Source organism: Ursus maritimus (assembly GCF_017311325.1).
Source record: "Ursus maritimus isolate PB19 chromosome Y unlocalized genomic scaffold, ASM1731132v1 scaffold_Y2, whole genome shotgun sequence".
NCBI classification, from domain to species: Eukaryota; Metazoa; Chordata; class Mammalia; order Carnivora; family Ursidae; genus Ursus; species Ursus maritimus.
In genome coordinates this window covers 249,649-257,550 of record NW_024423335.1, presented here as the reverse complement: position 1 = coordinate 257,550, position 7,902 = coordinate 249,649, and the positions used below count along the sequence as shown (strand labels likewise).

At 35.2% G+C, this 7,902-nt stretch overlaps 1 protein-coding gene and 1 pseudogene across 1 annotated transcript in view; one reads left to right on the top strand and one right to left on the bottom strand.

Annotated features, from left to right (window-relative positions):
- Positions 1–7,902, top strand: part of LOC103680202 (probable ubiquitin carboxyl-terminal hydrolase FAF-X) — a gene marked incomplete at its 5' end in the record, with an annotated part of 112,629 nt that overhangs the window by 57,506 nt on the left and 47,221 nt on the right. The gene's annotated exons all lie outside the window — the stretch shown is intronic.
- Positions 2,098–7,455, bottom strand: LOC103680201 (annotated as a pseudogene).

The window sequence follows — 7,902 nt, the reverse complement described above, 5'->3', positions numbered from 1 at the left end:
ACTCAGTAAACGCTAATTTGCCTACCCGCAGCATCACTAGTACTGCCCTTTGGCACACACCGTTTTACTCTTTGTTTCTATGATTTTGACTACTTTAGATTCTTTGTATGATTGGAATAATACACTGTTTGTTTTTATATCACTGGGTTAGTTGTTTAGCATGATGTCCTGGAGGTTTTTCCATATTGTAGCATGTGACAGGATTTCCCTCCTTTTTAAGGCTGCATAAAATTCCTCTGTATATATTATCAAATATTCTTTATTCATTCATCTGTTGATAGATATTTTTGTTCCTTCCATCTCTTGGCTATGATGAAAAATTCTGTGATGAATGTGGATGTGCAAACATCTCTTCCAGAGCCTACTTTGAATTCTTTTGCATATATACCCAGAAGTGGGATTCCTGGGTCATAGTTATTTCTATTTTTAGTATTTTGAGGAATCTCAGTACTCTTTTCCATAGTCACTGCACTATTTTACATTCCCCCAACAGTGCACAAGGATTCCAGTTTTTCCACATTTGATACCACCTGTTGTTTTGATAGGAGTCATCCTAATGACTGCAAAGTGACATCTCATTGTGTTTTGATTTGCATTTCACTTATGAGCTCCTTTTCGTATGCTTCTTGACCCTTCTGAGAATATTTGTATTTCTGTTCTTAAGGGTGGTTGTCCTTTTCTTATATAGTATCTTTGTCTGACTTTGTTGTCATCATGATTTTGGCATTATGGAATAAATTTCCGTAGTTTCTCCCTTTAAATTGTTCACAAAAAATTACTGATTGGTTTTTTATTGTTTAGTAGTGTTCACCAGTGAACCTTTTTCTGCTCCTAGGCTTTTTTTCTTTTCTTTCCTTTTCTCTTCTTTTCTTTTCTCTTCTTTTCTTTTCTTTTTTCTTTTCTTTTCTTCTCTTCTCTTTTCTTTCTTTCTTTTTTTTTTTTTCCATCTTAAGTAGGCTTCTTTCCTCTCCCCTCCTCTACATAGAGCTTGAACTCTTGACCCACAGATCAAGAGTCACATGCTCCACTGACTGAGCCAGCCAGGAGCCTCATTCCTAGGCTCTTTTTTGTTGGGGGATGTTTTCTGATAACTGTTATAGTTCCCTTCCTCGTTATAAATCTGTTCATTGATTTATCATCTAATTTTTAAAATAGCTTCTGCTTACCTTTAATTTAATTTGCTATTCTTTTTGTGCTTTTCTGTCTGAAATTATAATTATTGGAATTGTCACTTCTCTAGCTTTCTTTTAGTATTTGTATAGAATGTCTTCTCTGACATTTTAATCTATGTCTTCAGTATGGGTTCCTTTTAATATATACTAGGCTGTAACATGTTTATATGCTTTGACTACGTATTTTTTACTATATTTAGACCTTTGAGTTTTAATATTATTAATAATGGTATCTTTACATTATTGCCTACCATGTTTCTGCTTGTTTTCAGTTCACTCTCCATGTTCTTGGTTCTTTCTCCTTCACTTTTTTCTGCTTTTTCCTTCTATTTAAGTAAATAGAACTATATAACTTCTTACTAGATTTCCTATACAGACCTTACCTATATTAGTGATTTTTCCCAGAGTTTGTAGATTGGTCACAAGAGCTAAAATTAAGGACGCCTGAGTGGCCCAGTCGGCGTCTTCCTTTGGCTCAGGTCATGATCCCAGGGCTCTGGGATCAAGTGCCAATTCAGGCTCCTTGCTCAGCGGGGAGCCTGCTTCTCCCTCTGCCTGCCACTCCCCCTGCTTATACGCACTCCCTCTCTCTCTGACAAATAAATAAATAAAATCTATTTTTTAAAAAAAGTGCTAAGATTATCACTGGAAAATGACTAGTAGTAAGATTCTTTGATGCATTATAATTTTGAAGAAAATTTCTTTCTGAGAAAGCAAATATGAATCTTTTAATATTGTGTATCTATTTTTATTTTTAAAAATTTTCCCCAGCTTTATTGAATGTACATGATAAATAAAAGTATGTATGTAAGATGTACAGTACGATTTTCTTAAATATACATATTGTGACATGATTACTGCAGTCAAGGTAATTAGTATATCCTTTGTTTTACTTAGCTAATGATTGTTTGCATAGGGAGGACACTTAACGATCACCTGTTAGCAGATTTTAAGAACACAGTATGTTATCAAGTATAGTTACCAAATTATACGTTATTTTTCCAACAAAATTTGTTGGAACCCTGGATAACCAGAACTTCGTGCCTTTTACCAACATTTTCCCAGCCATCATTCTACTCTCTGCTTTTAAGAATGTGAGTGTTTTATATTCAACATTTAAATAAGATTATGCAGTATTTATCTTTTTGTGTCTTGACGTCTTAATCCTCCAGGGTCAGCCATGGTATGACAAATGGCAGGACTTCCTTCTTTTTAATAGTTGACCTCTATTGTATTGTATGTGTATATCATTTTTTTTTTAATCTAGCCATACATCATCAGCAGACACTTAGATTGTTTCCATTTCTTGACTATTATGAATAATGCTGCAATGATCGTGAGAATGGAAATATTTCTTCAAGATACACTGATTGTATTCAGTTGGATATATATCCAGAAATTGGATTGCTGGATGATATGACAGTTTTATTTATAGTGTTTTTAAGGAACCTTCATAATGTTTCCCACAACAGATGTACAGATTTACATTCCCACCAACATTGTGCAAGCATTCTCTTTTATCCACATTGTTGCAATCACTTTTTATCTCTTGGCTTTTTGAAAATGCCATCCTAACAGGAGTGAGATGATAACCTGTTTTGGTTTGATTTGTATTTCTGATGATAAGTCACATTGTTCTTCACACATACCTATTCGCCATTATATATATTCCTTGAAAAAGATGTCTGTTCAGGTCCTTTCTCCTTTTTAGGCAGTTAATTTTTTTGCTGTTGAGCTGCATAAAGTTCCTTGTATTTGGAATATAAATCTCTTACCAGAATTGTAGTTTGCAAATATATTCTGTCATTCTGTAGGTTGCCTTTTCTTCTGTTGATTGTTTTCTTTGCTGTGTAGCTCTTTAGTTTGAGGCAGGCCTCTTTATCTATTTTTGCTTTTGTTGACGATTCTTGTGATGTCATACCCAAAAATCAGTTTGTAAGACCCATGTCAAAAGCTTATTCTCAGGGATCCTGGGTGGCTCAGTCAGTTAAATCTCTGTCTTTGGCTCAGGTCACAATCCGGCATTGAGACCTCCATCAGGTTCCTGCCTTGGCGGGGAGCCTGCTTCTCCCTCTATCTCTGCCTGCCATTCCCCGTTTGTGCCCTCCCTCTTGGGCTCTCTCTCTCTCTGTCAAATAAATAAGTAAAATCTTTTAAAAAAAAAAAAAAAAAAAAAAAACACCTTTTTCTCTAGTGGGTTTTTTTTTTTTTTTTTTTTTTTTAGATTTTATTTATTTACTTGAGAGAGCGCACAGGCAGGGGGAGTGGCAGAACAGCTGTGAGAAGCAGGCTCCCTGCCGAGCCCAGAGCCCAATACAGACCCCATCCCAGGACCCTGACATCATGACCTTGAGCTGAAGGCATACACTTAATCGACTGAGCCAGCAAGGCTCCCCTCTCTGTTTTTTTCTTAAGTTTAAGACTTGAATTCATTTTAAATTGATTTTTATGTATGGTGTGAAATAAGGGTCTTTTTGATTATTACGCATGTGGATTTTCTGTTTCCCCAATACCATTTATTGAAGAAACCTTACTTACTTTCCTTTGGCACCTTTGTCAAATATCAGTTGACCATAAATGGTTGGTTTTATTTCTGAGATATCTGTTCTGTCTGTATGTATATATTTCTGTCTTTATGCAAGTAATATACTGTTGATTACTGTAGCTTTGTAATACAGTTTGAAATCAAGAAGCATGATGCCTCCATCTTTGTTCTTAATCAGGATTGGTTCGGTTATTAGAGGTCTTTTGTGTCAAGATATGAATATACAATTGTTTTTCTGTTTCTGTGAGCATGCCATTAGTATTTTGACAGGGAATGTGTATTGAAGGAGATTTGGTTTCAAATGGCCATTTTAACCGTATTAGTACTACTAATCCATCAATATGGGATGTCTTTCTTTAATTTCTTTCATCAGTATTAACAGTTTTCATCATACAAGTCCTACAGCTCTTTAAATTTATTCTAAGCTTATTCTTTTGTTAATATTGTTAACAGGATTGTTTTCTTAATACCAGTGTGGGGAATTTTTAATGGTTCTTTGTGTGTAAGTGAAACAATGAAACTTCTGTATTTTCATTTTGTATTCTGTAATTTTATTCCTAACAGATTTTTTTATTGTTGCATCTTTAGGATTTTCTACTTTTATTATGTCATTTGTAGTCAATTTTACTTCTCTGTATCAATTTTATTTCTTGTCTAAATGCTCTAGAAATAATTTTTAGTTCTGTGTTAATAGAAGTGGTGAGAGTGGGTATCCTTGCCTTGTACTAGGTATTAGAGGGAAAGCTTTCAGAGTTTTATTGTTGACTATAATGGTAACTATGGGCTATAAACATTGCATTATATTGAGGTAAGTTCTTTTTATTTGTTTGTTTTTTTTTAAGATTTTATTTTATTGGACAGAGAGAGAGATACAGCGAGAGGGAACACCAGCAGAGGGAGTGGGAGAGGGGAAAGCAGGCTTCTTGCTGAGCAGGGACCCTGGGATCATGACCTGAGCCAAAGGCAGACGTTTAACAAGTGAGCCACCCAGTCGCCCCTATTTCTTTTAAAGTTTAAATCACAAGTGGATATCTAACTTTATCAAATCATTTCTCTTTATGCATTGAGATGATCATTGTATTATTTTTCCTTTTTGTAAATGTGATGAATGACACTGATTCATTTGTGTATGTTGAACCATCCTCCCAGAAGGTCATGATGTATAATCCTTTTTATGTCCTGTTGAATTTGATTTGTTATCACTGTTTTGGGGATTTTTGCATTGTGTTCATCAGGGTTATTGCCCTGTAGTTTTCTTTTCCTAAAGTGTTTTCAGTTAGCTTTGGTATCAAGATGATGCTGCCCTAATAAAAGCAGTTTGGAAGTGTACCACTTACTCTGTTTTTTTTTTTTTTAGAACACTTGTAAAAGGATAGGTGTTGGGGCGCCTAGGTGGCTTAGTTGGTTAAGTGTCTGCCTTTGACTCAGGTGATAATCTCTGGGTCCTGGGATTGAGCCCCATGCTTCTCCTTCTTCCTGTGCCACTCCCCCAGCTTGTGCTCTCTCACTTACACTCTCTCATAAATAAAATCTTTTTTTTTTTTTTTAGGATAGGTATTAAGCACCTGGGTGGCTCAGTTGGTTAAGTGTACAATTCTTGATCTCAGCTCAGGTCATGATATCAGGGTCATCAGATCCAATCCTGCACCAGCCTTCATGCTGAGCATGGAGCCTTCTTATTAACATTCTCTTTCTCAGTCCTCATAGATAGATAGATAGATAGGTAGATAGATAGATAGATAGATAGATAGATAGATAGATAGATAGATAGATAGATAGATAGATAGATAGATAGGATGGGGTGCGTTGGCTCAGTCGGTCAGCATCCGACTCTTGATTTCGGCTCAGGTCGACTATATATTTATATATTTATATATAATTACTATATATACTATAATTATTATATCTTCCTATAAATTTATATATATTTATAATTATTATATCTTCCTATTGAATTGACCTTTTATCATTATGTAATATCCTTTTTGGTTTCTGATAAAAGTTTTTTACTTAATGCTATTTTTGCTATTCATTTCTGTTCTATTTTAATTACATGGAACTTTTGCATAACATCTGCATTCTCTTCACTGTCAAAGTCACTTTCTTGTAGAGAGCATATGGTGGGATCTTGTTTTTTATATATTTTTTTAATCTTACCTTTTTATTGCAGACATAATTCCCTTATAATTAATACTTGATAGAAAATGGAATTTGACATTACTTAGAATTATGTCAACATTCACAGAAGCTGAACATCACAGGCACATGGGTGTACTGTCATTACAAAAGTATGTACTTCCCAGGTACTTTTAAGTTTTAGGTATGAAAGTCAGTTACCAGAGCCAGACTTGTTCTAAACAAGTAGAATTTTTATGTCCATTCAGTCAGAGAGTCTGTCACATCTTTCTGGGCCTATTCATTTGCAGATAGGAACACAAATTGTAACTGGCTTCTAAGCTTATGTCATGTATTCACATGTGATGCCTATCTACATTTGTTATCCAGTTTCTTTAAGATAAAATTGTGGCTTACAGCAGACCTTCATAAATAAGGAAGTTCCATATGGATGAGATTACATCCTCACACATCTTCATTTCATCTCTTCAGGATCCAGCTTCAGTCTGAGGCCCTGGATCCAGAACATCTCAGCTTTGCTTCTCCAGCTTCCAACTCCATGCTCAGTTCTTTTCGGTGCCTAGCTGGTGCCTGCCCTTTATCTTATTTTAATCTATGTATCTACTCAGTGATGGATTAGTTTTGAGTAGCAGATTTAGAGCATTTTAGAATCAACATAATTTTTAAGTGATAGAGTTACTTTTGCCGTTTTGTTAATTGTTTTTGATGTTTTTTACTTTTTTCCTTCCTCTTTGCTATTCCGCTTTGTGACCTGGTTTTTTTGTAGTGGTACGCTTTCATTTTTTTTTATCTATTGTATATCCATTAGAAATTTTTTCTTTGTTGTCACCATGAGATGAAACATCTTATATCAGTATATTTTAAACTTACATCTTAGGTATTAGACAAAAACTTCACCTTTTTTTTTTCTTGATGTCTCTACCTTCTTGCCAACACTTGCTTTCTGATTTTTTTTTTTAATGGTATCCATTGTTATTGGTGAGATAGTATGTCCTTCTAGGATTGATTTGCATGTCCCTAATGATGAGCATTTTTTCATGTGCTGATTAGCTAGTCATGTATCTTTGTGAGAGAAATGTCTATTCAAGTCTTTTGGCCACTTTTACTCTCTGGCCCTCTGGCCCTCCCTCATTTTTTGGTCGCAGCCTATACATGTGTATCCATTAACAAATTATTAAAACTATAATGATTTTAAAACTTGCCTTTCGAAGCACCTGAGTGGCTCAGTCAGTTAAGTGTCTTCCTTCTGCTCAGGTCGTAGTCACCAGTCAAGGAATCTAGTCCCCTGCATTGGGCTTCATGCTGGGCAGAGAGCTTGCTTCTCCCTCTCCCTGTGCTGCTCCCCCTGCTTGTGGTCTTTTTCTCTGTGTCAAATAAAAAAATAAAAAACAAAACAAAACACCCAAAACTTTGGCCTTTTAATTTTAGTATTAGAGGTAATAGTGATTTTTTATGTACCACTATAACAGTATTAGAAGCGGGTGCCTCAGTGGCTCAGTCTGCTTTTGGCTCAGGACATGATCCCAGGGTCTTGGGATCCCTACTTTGCAGGGAGCCTGCTTCTCCCTCTGCCTGCCGCTCCCCCTCTGCTAATGTTCTGTCTCTGGCATGCCCTGTCTCTTTCAAATAAATAAAATCTTTAAAAGAAAAAGAAAAAAAAACCCACAGTATTAAAAGAATATATTGAATTTGACTGTATTTATCATTACCAGTCAGTTTTATGCTTTCTTACATTTTTATGTCACTCATTAACATCTTTCAACGTAAAGAACTACCTTTAACATTTCTTGTAGTGTATGTCTTATGGCGATGAATTCTCTCACCATCGTTTGAGATGTCTTTATAGTCACTTCTGAAATACAGCAGTTTTTCCCTTTCAGCACTTTTAATATTACTTCCATTTTCTACTGGCTTGCCAGGTTCTGCTGATAAAAATGATCTTAAGAGTTTTACAGAGGATTTCTTTTATGTGAAGGGTCATTTTTCTACCTACTATCAAAATTCCCTCTTTGACTTTTAATAATTGTATTATAATGTCTGTGTCTGGAT